Here is a 15,012-nt window from a genome sequence, read left to right on the forward strand (position 1 = left end):
AGTGAAGAAATTTCAAATAATTAAAAATAATTACAAGTTTGTTTGTGTTGAGAAAAAAGTAAATGTCAAATCTGTCCTTTATGAGTCAAAAGTTCCCATTGAAGGCAGACAATTCCAGTTTTATAAGAGCAGCTTAAAGCCAGCTATAATATTCAGACGTGGCATAGTAATCGATAAGAGCTGTAATAATAATCACACTACCCTCATGTTACCATCACGCCTTCATTTCTGCATGCAGTCAGACAATAATGATCCTGTAATGGAAACCAGGCTGTTGTGTACAAACAGGATCAACAAACCAAAAGCTTTGTGAATTCCTTATCACCACAAACAGATCAGGAAAATATTAGCCACTTCCTTATTGGCTGGTGCAGAAACACAGATGGCAAAATAAAAACCTTGTCTTCTTTTTGCAGGTGAGAAGGGTGTGTCTGTTTCTGTGGCAACCCAACCTAATGTTTATTTGTCTGACTTAATTTGAATCTACCCTGCCTGTTGAAGATTACATGCATCAGGGGGGTATTCCAGAAAGCAGGTTATGCTAGCTCCCACGGTAAGTTTGAGGCTAAGGAAGTTGATAACCTCAGCTTTCGGTACCAGAAATGGAGGTATGTTTCAGGGTATGTCAAGTTGCCATGGCAACTCATGCTCTGAACATAACCTGGTCTGGAGCAGGTTTAGTTGAAGATTAGTTTGTTTTCAGAGAGGTGAAGCAGCATGGCGTGTCCATTTGAAGATGATTTAGTGGATGAAGAAGCTCAGATAATACTTTTTCCACCGTGAGAGGGTGATAAAACAACATATGGATGTTGGAAAAATAAACTTTTACATTGTTGATCTAACTTAATTATTTGCTTCAGTTAAGATAAATCATTTTTTTGTTAAGTCAGTTTAACAATAACACGTAGTTTTCAGACAGTTATTTTACTTTCATTCAAATTAATTCAATTAAATAGGTGTAACTTTGGTGCTGCTGTTAGATGGGCACCGCAAGGGATTGTGGGATACCATTCCCTTTGCCTGTCTGGACGGATTTGTGTTTAAGTGTGGCTTTTTGACAAAATGTGTTTAGTTGTTTAGCTGTTTTACTGTGTTTTGCCGCGTTATTTTGTCCTACTTTGCTCAAGTCACTACACCATGAATGAGAGGGCGGGAGAGGAAGATGAGTTTATATAGCACCCCTACAATCAGAATGTATGCACAAAGTGCATATTATTTTGTTCTTTTTAATGTCGTAAAAAGGAGTTTTTATTGTCGTAAAAATGAGTAAATCTGCCGGCTCAAACTTAGACATATGAGAGTTCAAGAATTGTAATTCATTAAGATGAGAAAAATATTAGTTGAATTGGAGAAATATGACATTTAGTTAAATAAATATGTAAATTTGAGTTGTATAAACAATTATTGAGTTTTATAGACGTAAGAAATTAGGTTGAATACATTTAACTCAATTATTTGTTACCAATAGAAGTCATAGGTGGCAAAATTGGACAAAGGTTTTATATATATATATATATATATATATATATATATATATATATATATATATATATATATGCGTCACAAGGAAAATGGAAATAAGATCAGAAACTCGTGCGTTTACTTTGTCTGTTCTTCTACTACAAGCAGAAACTCTTTCTTTTGATGATGCAGCCGGATTACTTTTTTATGGACGTATAATCTTCATACGCTGTCATTAATCTCCGACTCTGTCTCAATGAAGTATAGCGCTCTTTTTTTTTCACCACGCGTTTCCATGGTGACTCCGTAAATCGGCGATCCATACATTAAGAATGTCTTCATGTACTTGACCAGCACGTGCATTAACCCAGGGTCACCAAGTCGATCGTAATTACGCTAACTCATATCCGATCTTTTTGAACCGACATACCAAGAGTAAACATGTTCAGGCGGATTTCAGCCAGAGTTCAAGTTTAAAGTCAGGATAGTTTAAACATGCTTCCTGGAATACCCCCCAGGCTTAGTGGACAGACGCGGCGTAGTTACGAAAACTGGTGTAAGAGTACACCAGCTGACCCTTGTGAATGCGAGTGCATGTGGTTTTGTGTTTCTCAGACTGGCGAAACGTTAATGCTGTACCCCACCTACGCCCAACAGCAGCTGGGATAGGCTCCAGCAACCCCGTGACCCCAACAGTATATAAGATGCTTTTGAAAGTGGATGCATGCATTATATTGGGTTTAACTGGTTCCAACCAGTTTTAACCCGCCTATCCTTTAATGATTTCAGGTAGGGTGAAGGTAATTTACACATTTTAGGAACCCATTACTTGTCATATTCATTAACTCAAAATCATTCATGAGGGATTTGGAAAAGGTCTTTTCACCCTTATGAGTCAGTTTTGCTTCTTCCTGGTGTCTATCAACTTATTTCTGTTTACATGACACCCCAATGAAAGACAGTTTCTATTTATTTGCATTATGCCTTCTTGACTAATTATTCAAATTTTAAAAATGAGTTATTACACACACAAAAGAACAGGATAAACAATCACTTACAATAAATTCAATCAAAAGAAGTAGCTGAACTGCACATCCCAAATGTTAAGAAATTTGTATCGTCTAGAATTTCATGGGTTTTGTTGTTTACACTTTACTGGACATAGATGCATCACAGAATTCGTTCATTTCTTTATGTATTTCTACCAAGGTAAGTGACACATTTAAGCGTTTTGTATTTTTGGTGGCAATTATTGCAAATAATTCCATCTATCCATCCATTTTCAGAACTTGCTGCATCCCTTTCAGAGTCACAGGGATGCTGGAGCCTGACCAGCTGTTTGCTGTGTTAAAGCGGGGCACTTGCTGAACAAGTCTCCAGTCTGTTTGTTGCGAGGCGACACACTCACATGCACGCACAGGAACACCTCAGAGTCACCAATGAACCTCACTCTCTGAAATATTAGAAATTAGATCTATTTTCAAACAGGAAAGAGTTACAGCCATAACCTAGATTACTTTAAGGTTTGTTTTAGACTCACCTAATACAATTGATGCTCTTCATTTACTTAGTCAGGTGGAGAAGCACTGAACAAATATTTGTCAGTTCTTTATATTGATGCTTGGTTGAACATCAAACACAGACAAAAACGGCACAGCAGGGATCATCTCTGACATCTCCAAGTGGTGTGTGTAGTGCTTTATTACCTTCTTAGAAGGCCCAAGGCGTTTTACTGTCCCAATTTTATGTACCCATCCACACACACACATTCACACGCTGATGGAGGTTCTGCTGACTAACACTGGCAACAACATGAAAACCACCAGGAGCAATATGGGGTGCAGTGTCTTGACCAAGAACACTTCGACACATGGGCAGGTAGGGCGGGTACTGAACCTGATCGCCTGATCAGAAGTTGACCACTCTATCTCCGCCCCACCTCTTGGGTTCTAAACCTCTTAGGTTCATCCATTAGACCAGTAGTCCCCAACCTTTTTAACGCCACGGACCGTTATGACGTCACTAAGTTTATACGGACCGGTCTTTAAGATGTAGGCAGGTGATTACTGTGTAACCCTTGTGCTATCCTAGGCACTTTAACGTTGGGAGTTGGGTCATCTAGACCCACTAGACAGTGCGCTGAACCATTTTTCTTCAATGATTTGTGATCTTCACTGGTGTCCATGGATTACATGAAATCTTTCCACCTTTTTCATGGTAGGGAGAACACGTCAATGCAAGGATGGGGTCATCTAAGATAGCACAAGGGTGAATTACTGAATAATTGCTATGATAACATGGGAACAGAGACGTGACAAGACAAACAGAGCTTTAATTTTGACAGGCATGACATTCTACATCGCACAGGTATCATCATCCTCTACCCTTCCCACACTCTTGGTGCAAAAAAGAAGGACTGTCTATTAAATGTAGCTTTCTTTTTTTTGGAAATCGAAGGCTCTTCTTCTGTCTCCTGGGCGTTTTCCCCTTGGCAAAGAAACTTTCCAAAGACATTTGTTTTTTACTCATTTTGCTTGCTCCTTTTGGGACCGCTGCATTAGACAATCCTCCTCCTGGGTCAAACATGCCTAAATATGATCTAATTAGAGATCTGATCAACTCAAAACAAAAAAAATTTCTTGATAAAAAATATAATAAGTTGAAAGAAAAAAAATCATACACCAGATGGTACAGAGTTTTATTGTGGATGTAAAGTTAGACTTTTTAACATGGGAGTTTATGGAGAATTGCTCCAACCTGCAACCTGCCTCCGGCGGTGTTTGTGGGAACTGCAATTCTCCCTGAACAGCAGGCAGTTTAGGATGATTTTCAACATCACAGGCTGCACATAAATTGTATTTTAACGGTAAATACATTTTTTTAGCTTCACAAACAAAACAGGTTTTTAAAAAACAGTTAAAAACTCACTGATCTTCTTTTCAATTATTGTAAAAGCGTTCCCACTGGTCTTTTAATCATGATTATGTTGTTTTTAGCCCAAAACAAAAAACTAGGGTAGTTTTCTAGGACATAGTGTCTGCAGAGCGGCAGCAGTTCATTAGAAATTTAACTTTGATTTGTGGGCAGGACTGTTGGCATGGATCAATCCCACCCTCCTTTACCATCTTCATTACTGAGAGCTATCTGTTGACACTCCCTCCCTCTAGCCAAAGAATAAGCTCTCTAGCCCAAAAACATGCCAAAAATGCCAAAAACACAATTTTCATTGGAGTGGGTCTTTAATTATATGGCACCTCCTTGAAATAGTCAAAGATTTGTAAAATGCACATCAGTCAGTTCTTGTTTGTGTTCAGAAGTAAAAACAATGAAAATCTTACTGCAAAGTCTACAACTGACTTTTGCTTAATAACTTTGAAATCAGTCTGCTTTTGGAAAAACAGTTAATCATGAATTATCTTCTTTTTTCTTTAGGAAAACAAGAAAAATATCACCGGGAAACTAACATAACAGTTGAACCTGATCTAAAAATGTGAGTGTGATGAAGCATATCAGACATGCCTGAGAAGACGAGGACAGACAGGCAAGACGAAAAGACCTAGGGATGGCTCCAAGATGTTCTTCTTCAGCGGCAGCATCAAAGTGAGCAAAGGCTTCAATGAAACAAATGAAGACCCCCCCCCCCCTCCTTTTGATTTTAGTTAGAAGGGGAAAAAAGGAGCTCTAATCAATGGAGAGACTGACAGTGGATGTGCTTTTTTACTCTTGTTTCTGATAGTATGATAGTAATCCTTCATGTTTGTTCTTGAAAAGTTAAAATTTCCAGATAATTACACACAAAAAGGTAAGAAAGCATCTTCCTTGGATGTTGTTAAAAAAAAATCAGTGTCTTCTTCTGACTTCACAGTATCACATGTTAAGGTCTTGTGAGTGTGTTTGGGTGTGTGAGGTGCTTTACTGGGTGTGTCATTTGGAGGACTTGATTGCTTGGAAACCGGTCAAACAATGATGGACAAGGCGCATGACAAGCAGTCTAAATGGCGATGTGTCAGTAGTGCCAGAGTCAGGCACACAACACATGCTTTTTTTTTAGGCATTGACAAGCCAGCTTAGAACTTTAATAACTTGGCCTCAGGTTTTGTGGCAATGTTTTCTACAATTGAAATTGATTGAGAGAGCCCAGTAAGTTGTAACTTCGCTTCCTACTGATGAGAGTTTGAGTTCTGATATGATAAACAAAGCCGTCTAACAGACTGTAATTGGGTCATAAGCCTATGGCTAGAAGTTTGGATGACAGCAAAACAGTGTGTCTAAAGCTAAGTACTAACAGAGCATTTGACACGCGTTCATGAACGCACCAAACGCTTTCTTAAATGTGCATTAAGTTCATGGTGTTCACACTGGACAAGCGGGGAGGGGCTTCTTCTTCTTTTGCTACTGTTTATTAGCGCATGTCCATCACCTGCAGCTAGAAGATTCTTGGTCAAAATGTTGAAGCTGTACAAATCTTGCTCCCGTCTTTGTCTTTCACAGGACTATTCTGACATATGAAAGCCGTGGTATCATATGATTCCATCCGGGTACAAACCACATTTGTTCATTTCTCCTTCATCATCAATTTTCATACAGTTGGAACTTCTGTGAATTAAAAGGGACGCCGTCGATATGTCACCACCAAATCTGAGTACTTATATGGTTTAAAAGTTTGACCTGGTTTAACTTTCAATGCACGTTCAATTGCCACGTGTTTTATATGCAGCGCAGGAAAACAGTCGTAAAAATGAAGCATGAACACAAGAGTTTTGCACACAGAAGCCCAAAACCACGTGTTTAGAAAGAGGTTATATTGGAAGTGACCGCTTGAACGCTGGTTACCGAGGCCGGTGTGTACGTAGCTTACTGTAGCTGTTACTGTTGCTAATAAAAAGAGTTTATTTTTTATTTTTGTTAGTATTGATTCTCTCCACCATCTCTGCTCAGCCCCAACGTGACATTCAAATAGACTTCAGTCAACATGTTTTCCATTGTGCTAAACTGCTGTGTCACACAGCTAATTTGGCTCGCGCCTGACCCAACCAACCCTTTTGTGTTACAGGTTGATATCAGCTGGCAAGGAGTGGATGCATTCCTTTTATAGGAGGATGCTGATGGTGTAGAGCATTCTTTCTGTGTCTTTTCTTTCTAAAATTAAACAAATGTCAACAGAAATGTTCAACCATTGAACAGGAGGCATATCAAGGGTTCAGGATTTATTTTGGGTCTTATTTCTTTCACCTTGCTGTCTGTGCTGATCATGGTGTAGCCTAGATGACTATAGAAGTCTCAGATACAATAAGGTAATGGAGAAGTGTTTTGTTCCTTCTGTTTTTTTTATCCTGTTATATCCTTCATGGGGTCACGGGATTGCCAGAACCTGTTCTGGCTGCTGCTGGGGTTTGCCAGTCTGTCTCAGGGCAAAAAATCACTGTCACATACACTTACATACCTAAGGTTTAGAGTACCCAATTAACCTATGAAGCATGTTTTTGCAAACAATACACAGAAGGGTTCCAGCTGGGATTTGATCCAGGGCCTTCTGGCTGTGGGGGTAGAGTCCTAACCACTGCGCCACTCTGTAGCCCCAAGTTTATAATTTCTTTAATTTACTCTACACTATAGACCACTTGCAGTGACACATACACCATTGTCCGCCATTTTGGGAACCAAGCTCACATTGTTTTAATACATCCAATGGGTAAAATCTGTGACTTTGGTGTAGAGAAAATGAGAAATAGCCAGCGGATCTCATCATGGGTACACATGTATTGTTGTTGGTTATGACAACAACAAAAAAAATCTAAATTCAAGCACCTCGTTTTATCGTCTCGCTAGATGACAGAAAACAATGGAGGAAGGGTGGTAGCTGAATTATTGGTGTCCAAATTCCCTCACTACTCCCTAACTATACAGTACAGTACTATCTAGTGCTCTGGATTTTAAAAGCAATTCAGACACCATGCTCACTATTTTTTGTTTTTTAAACTGCAAATACACTGTCACCAATTACATGAAATAAAAACTCAAAAAATATGAAAATATAACAAAGACTATTTGTGAATCCACTGCATTCTGATGATGAAAACTTGGTTGGTTAATAAAACAAAACCCATTTGATGTCAAATTGAAAATCATTCAGAAGCGATTCATTATGATCTATATTCCCCAATCTAGTGAGCATCGATGCACACTAGTTTTTCACAGAGACTTCTGGGAAATTGCTAGGGCACTCGATTTTGAAAGTATAGATTCGGACAGCACTGCAAAATGGAGGTTGCAAGATATGGTTCACTACGTAGTGAGAAGTGAAGGAATTTGAACACTGCCTCTGTCTGTGTAAGGTTAACATTTTATTTGTCTTAAAGGTGTTTCACATTTAGGGATGGATACCGTTTTGGTTTTATCTGTTACTTTTGAAAGGGTACTTCAATGGTGCAGCAACTGTGTTTTTAATGATTGAATAGCAGAAAACATGCAAACCTTTCCCCAAAACATCTAAATGTGAGGAAGCAGCTTGACAATTTCCGACAGACAAGAGCCTGAAAATGCCTGAGCTGTTTGTTTCTCTCTGTCAGTCTAGGTTATCCTCACCCGCATCACGTGGATAATTACAGCATTAAAAAAAGTCAGCATTAATGCAATTTATGCTCATTGCATTGATCGGCAAAATGTCCAATTTCACTTGAAAGCATCACAAAGTTCACAAAGCCCACACGAGGTACCCAGACTTCAACAGCCAATAAGGGAGTATATATGTTACATTCAGCCTGTCAATCTAGAGGCGGGTGGCGGCTAAGTGAGTTGGGGGGAAAAAAAGAGTGCAGGACAATACAAAAGCAGCGGACTTACCTGGCGATATGGTAAAAATGTTGCACGCCACTCAGCTGCACATCGTGTTATCAATTAGTTTTGCACAAATATTTGTCTGAAGTGTAATTTAAGTTATGATTTTTCTTTTGGCTTTTTTAACAATGTGAATTTGCCCTCAAATAATTTTGAATTCAACCGTCTTGAAGGTAAATCTTGACATCTGGATTTAAAGTCGTCTTACATTGAAATGTTTTACCACTCATACAAGTTAAATTCAAATTTGTTTAGTACAAAAAGAAAAACCAGACAAAAAAAGAGATTTGCCACAGATTCTTAAGTTACTCCTGTCAAATTGTTAAAATTTACTAAAGATATAATCCCCCCAAATAGTTATATTACAATCCTTTAGTATGGATTAGGCAGCACTGAGAAAAAAATAATCCCCTGCAACAGGAAGGAACCAAATTTGGAAACGGCTGCCATCCGCCCCCTGAACCGGTTGGATCAGATAAATCAAGGATGAGACAAACAAGCGCATAATAACTCAAACTTCCACTAGGCAATGGAAGAAGACAAACAAGTTAGTGATTGCAATGATGACATAAGTGAAGATAATGATAACAATGATAATAATGTTACATTAGGGGAAAGGTACAAATTGTAAGAGGACGCCTGGAGAACAATACAACCAATACCAAAAAGTCTGGTGTTGAACCTGATTGAACTCTTTTAGGACGTAGTTTCCTGTCCTCAACTGACATCTGTGTCAAATGACAAGGCCAACCTCCAACTGTTGGAAAAGATGACACTGATATATTTATGGTCACAGGCATAATAACACACCTGTACCAAGCGGAGGCAGTCTGTTGTACCGAAAGTAAGATGCGCTGCTATCAAAGACTTGCAGTAATCCAGTCTGGATGTGACAAATGCATGAATGAGTCAGGGTGAATCAGAATCACTCTTAGATCATATATTTCTGATATTGCGCAGGTGAAAAATGCAGTTTTACAAGACTGTGATCTGTGAGCCTTAAATGATAAATCCTGGTGAAATAAAAACCCTAGGTTTCTAGCTGAGGAATTTGGGGGCTATACTTAAACCATCCAGGGAGACTATCCAATCAGACAGAGCATCTCTCTGGTTTTTAGGACCTAGTATAATGACGTCCGTTTTTTTCTAGGTTCAGGAGGAGATCATTGATTGTCATCCAGGTCTTGATGTTTCTGATGCAGGCATTAAGTTGATAGAGATCAGAATCAGAATCAGAATCAGAAAGCCTTTATTGTCATTGTAACACAAGAAACTTGTGACAACGAAATTTCCGGTGCTCTCCAGCTGCTTAAACAATAAAATAGATAATCTACTAAGAACAATAAAATTGAGTTTAGATGAAAATATACATATGTACAAAGCTACATAACTATTCTAAATTGCATTATATTGCACTGGGAATTGTTAATATTGCACATTGGTTTCAGATATTGCACGAGTTACAGTTTTTGTGGGATTCACATTTATTTAGGAGGTTGACTGCTCTGGGAAAAAAAATGTTCTTTAGTCTATTTGTGCGAGCCTTGTGGGATCTGTACCATCGGCCTGACGGTAGCAGTTGGAACAGGTGGTGGTTGGGATGGTGGGAGTCTTTGATGATTTGCCTGGCTCTGCTCGTGTAGCGAGAGCTAGCAATGTCCTCTAGGCTGGGCAGGGGGGAGCCGGTGATTTTCTGGGCCGTGTTGATCACCCTCTGCAGCGCCTTCCTGTCTGCGGCCGAGCATCCTGCATACCAGGCTGTGATGCAGTACGTGAGGATGCTCTCGATGGTGGCTCTGTAGAAGGTCACCAGCAGCTTCTTGTCCAGGTTGTTCCTCCTGAGTATTCTCAGGAAGTGGAGATGCTGCTGGGCCTTCCCTACTGCCGCAGTGGTGTTTGCAGTCCAGGAGAGGTCCTCTGTGATCAGCACACCTAGGTAGCGGATAGAGTGAACCCTGTCCACACTGACCCCCTTTATATAAAGTGGGGGCGGGTCCACTCTCCCCTTTCTGAAGTCCAGGATTATTTCTTTGGTTTTGGTGGTGTTCAGGTGGAGGTTGTTTCCTGAACAACACTTTTCCAGTCTGCTGACTTCATCCCTGTAGAGAGTCTCATCTTCCCCTGGGATGAGCCCGACCACAGCGGTGTCATCATCATATTTGATGATTGTGTTGCAGGGGTGGGTTGGCGTGCAGTCCGATGTGTAGAGTGTGAAGAGGAGAGGGCTCAGAACACATCCTTGTGGTGATCCTGTGCTGATGGTGATGGTGGATGAAAGGTGGGGTCCAAGTTTAACAGATTGTGGTCTTTCTGACAGAAAGTCTTTAATCCATGAGCAGATGGGGGAAGAAAGGCCCAGGTGAAGCAGTTTCTCTGTCAGGATGTCTGGGATGATGTTGTTAAAGGCTGAGCTGAAGTCCAGAAAGAGCAGCCTAACGTAGTTCCCTGGGTGGTCCAGGTGGCTCAGGGCAGAGTGAAGAGTGGTGGAAATAGCATCATCTGTTGAGCGATTTGGTTTGTAGGCAAACTGAAGCGGGTCGAGGGTGGGTGGGAGATTATCTTTGATTATCTTTGATGTGTTTCTCTTAAGGAGAGATTTTACTTCGCTAGTCATCCATGGTTTCTGATTTGGGAAAGTTCTGATCCAATTTTGTTCACAGTCACATTGCCTATGCAGTGGTTTATATAGGAAAGGACTGTGTCCGTGTGTTCTTGTAGATTTTGGCTGTAGAAAGTGTCCCAGAGTGTGTTTGAGAAGCAGTCCTGCAGTTGTGTGAGGGCAGCTTCGGGCCAGATCCTGATGGTCTTTGTTTCTGGCTTTGTTTTCCTTCTTAGGGGGGTGGAGGTGGGGGTGAGGGACAAGCAGAGGTGGTCTGAGCCTGCTAGATGGGGGAGGGGGGTGACTTTGTAAGCCTGTTTAATGTTTGAGTAAACTTGGTCTAAAGTGTTTACTCCTCTGGTGGAAAACTTCACATACTATATGAATTTGGGGAGCACAGTTTTAAGGCGTGCTTGGTTGAAATCCCCAGCAATAATCAAGAGTCCATCAGGGTGGGCGAGCTGTTGCTTGTTGATGATAGTTAGCAGGAGGTTGAGAGCCGTGCTAGTGTTAGCATCTGGTGGTATGTAAACAGCTAGCACCAGAACAGCTGTGAATTCCCTCGGGAGATAGAAGGGCCTGCATAAGATGGCTACAGCCTCCAAGTCCGGGGAGCAGTGTCTTTCGGTGATCCTGCTGTTGCTACACCACTCGTTGTGCACATAAACACAAAGCCCCCCTCCTCTGCTCTTACCGGAGCTGTGATCTCTGTCCTGACGATGTAGCGTGCGTCCCGCTAGCTCAATCGCGGCGTCGGGGATACACGGTTGTAGCCATGATTCGGTGATGATAATCAGACTGCAGTTCCTTGTGAAGCTGTTTTTGGCTGTTAGTAGTTCCAGTTCGTCCATCTTGTTGATGATGGACCTCGCATTTGAGAGGAGGAGGCTTGGAATTGCGGGTCTGAGCGGTTGTTTACATAGCTTAGCCTAAGGGCCAGCCCGGCAGCCTCGCTTCTGCAGCCCGGCAGCCTCGCTCCTAATAACAGGTTTTTTTGTGTTTGAGGTAGTTGAGGCACCAGGTTTCACCCTCAATAGTGTTCCACTCAGATTATGAGGTCTGTTAAAAACCTCGGCCCAACAAATCTCAAGGGTGTCAAACTCATTTTCAATGAGGGCCACATCCGCATAGTGGTTGTCCTCAAGGGGCCAGATATAACTTATACATGTAACTAAATGTAATGAAAAATAAATGTAACTACTTCTTCATGTTTAAAGTGACAATTACAGTTGCATACAAAAAACACATGTTTGCTTGTTACTCTAGCATAAACCTTTTGAAATATGATTCTAAATATAGCCTAACCTATATTGAGACTGTTTAAGTCCTAATGTATAGATGCCTAATCCAATAGATTAAGTTCAATTCCCCCCTAGATATGAATAAATAAATAAACTTTTATGCTCTCGCGGGCCACATGAAATGACATGGAGGGCCACATTTTAATTTTAAATCAGTATTTTAATTGTTCCCGTCATGCATAACAAAAAAAAAACATTTAATCATTTTTCCAGTGAATGTATTAGTGACATCCTTATGAAGAGGTATGGCTGAATTATAAAAAGTTCTTTTGTGTTGAAATCCTGCAGATAAATACAACAAAGGTGGAGTCAGAGTGCTTGTTTAAAGAATACAAAAGCAACAAAACAGGATGGGAAATGCATCAAAAAACAAGCGTGCGAATTACTAAAAACCAAAAGCCTGACTGTAATGCCTTAGTGCGTCAGAAGTATGTGCAGGGTTTCCTCCTACATTGCAGTTCACCTTTCGATAGCTTGTTGTATTGCAGATTCTTTACAGAATTCGTTCAGCTTGCCAAATCTTCAGTTATTCGGTTATCTTTAATTGGGATCAGATCTTTGTGTTCATTCTATAAAACAGGTTTTCTTTTTCTATGACGGTTTGAACTTTGAGAGTTTAAACAAGGGGGAAAAGGGTGAAAAAGTTCATGTCTGTCCGAGAAAAGTACACAAAGTGTGCAGTGAGGAGTTCTATAGTACGGATTTCATCCATCGTGGGTTGGTTTTAGGACGCAACTCCTGCAATAACCCTTGTGCTATACATGGCACTTTAATATTGGGAGTTGGGTCATCTAAACCCACAAGACAGTGCACTAAACCTTTTTTCTTTGATGCTTTGTGATCTTCACTGGTGTCCATGGATTACATGAAATCTTTCCACCTTTGTCCACCTTTGTCATGGTAGGGAGAACACGTCAATGTAAGGGTGGGGTCATCTAAGATAGCACAAGAGTTACACGAAGAAACGCTGTATAAAAGAATTTTCCCTTGAAGTCAACAAATCCAAAATCAAACTAAAAATCAAAAGGTGTGATAGAAATATACGTTGGAAAAAAATGTAAAAGCAAATGTTTTTTTCTGAAAAGCTTTCATGTCTAGTGCTTTCTTGTAATGTAAAATTGACTGTCCTTTGGCACTACAGTGATCCCTTGCTATATCACGGTTTACTTTTCACAGTTTCGCTGCTTCACGTATTTGCATCGTGCGTTGTGTTCTGCATTCTGATTGGCTAAAAAGTCACTCCGCTTCTTCTCTACCTGTGCGTCAATAACGCTTCAGTTTAATATGTACAGGTACGTATATCAGCTTGCCAAATTTACTACACGTACGTGCAAATCATCTTGCAATTTCGAGTTTCTCTAAAACCCATAGAAAAAAGGGCAACAACAACTGCCTATCATTATGTTCTTCTCCCGAACAAACACAGCTGCACCGCGGGCTTCAACAGAAGAAAACACTGCAGAGCAGAGTCAGGATGCAGCGGCTCAGTCTGAAGAGCAGTGAAATACACCTGACTCACTATTTGTCCGACTGTACTTTGTATTTGTTTTATTATCATTTAAATTTTTCTCCCGTTTAATCCAATTACTCGGGTCGCGGTGGGCGGGGCTAATCTCCGCAATTTAAAGCCTTCTGTTCACATTGATTAAAATGATTATTTGACAGTACAGTACAGAAATGACTTGTTGAAAAAACCTTTCTAAAGTACTATTATTTGTGAAACAAATGCTTGAGCCTGTGAAATGGTTTGGTCTTTCTTTTCAATGCATAATAGAGTATTTAATTGTATGATAATTGTAAAAAAAAAAAAATTGAGGTTTCTACTTAACAGATTTTGCCTATCACGGGTTCTTTTTGGAACGTAACCCCCGCGAAAAACAAGGGTTTACTGTACAGACATTTGTTACTCTCTTAAGGTAATTCAAAGGGAGGTGACACTATCAACACAAGCATTTGCACACAGCTTTGTTGTCGTAGTATTTGTTTTGCTTTTGCTGTTTTCAGCATTAATCATCTAAAAGTGTCGCTGTGCGTGACACTTAAAAATAGAGATCTCTATTTTGAGCAGTGAATCACTCACCTTTGTTAAAAATGCAAATCTCTTGTTACGTTGATTGAAATTGGGTGTTTTAATAATGGCTGCCATGCCTATTATTCCAACTAAAGCAGCTATCTACTTCCTCCCACATGGTTTGACTTGACTGTTTGTTTTGGTTGGCTCCAAAGGCAGGTCTTTTCTAATACAGCATCTGACAGTCGAGCTCCATTCACACAAGGTGTTCAGAGCAAATTCAGAGCTGGCAGCTTAGAGGGTGCGTATGTACATGGGGGGAAAAAGAGATACATATTTAATTACAAGCATCTGTATGGCTGTTGTATTTGCTCTTTGCCCCTGGGTCTCCATCCTGATGACGTATTTTCATTTTTAATAACACAGACACCAGCACACACCCTGCCTCCTGTTTGGTGATGTAGTAACACTGGGGGCCTTCTGTAAATGTGTCCGAGCAACAAAACGGAATTCCTTCACTTCTTAGGAAAAAAAGCCCTTATTGGTGTTGGATTTTACAACAGAGTTTTAGGGCCAGTTTACAAACCTTTTTATTTTTTTTAAGTATGACTTTTAAGTCGTAAACTTACGAGAAAAAAAGTCCTAACTGTTAAACTACGAGATCTTACGAGATAAAAACTCGTAAATGTTGTTTCTCTTTCAGCTTTTCCCATCAGGGGTCGCCACACCGAACGAGTCGCATGGCAAACTTGGCAATGTTTTACGCCGGATGCCCTTCCTGACGCAACCCTCTCAAAGCAACC

Source organism: Oryzias latipes, chromosome 18, assembly GCF_053564925.1.
Source record: "Oryzias latipes strain Hd-rR chromosome 18, Olatipes_Hd-rR_3.1".
Lineage (NCBI taxonomy): Eukaryota > Metazoa > Chordata > Actinopteri > Beloniformes > Adrianichthyidae > Oryzias > Oryzias latipes.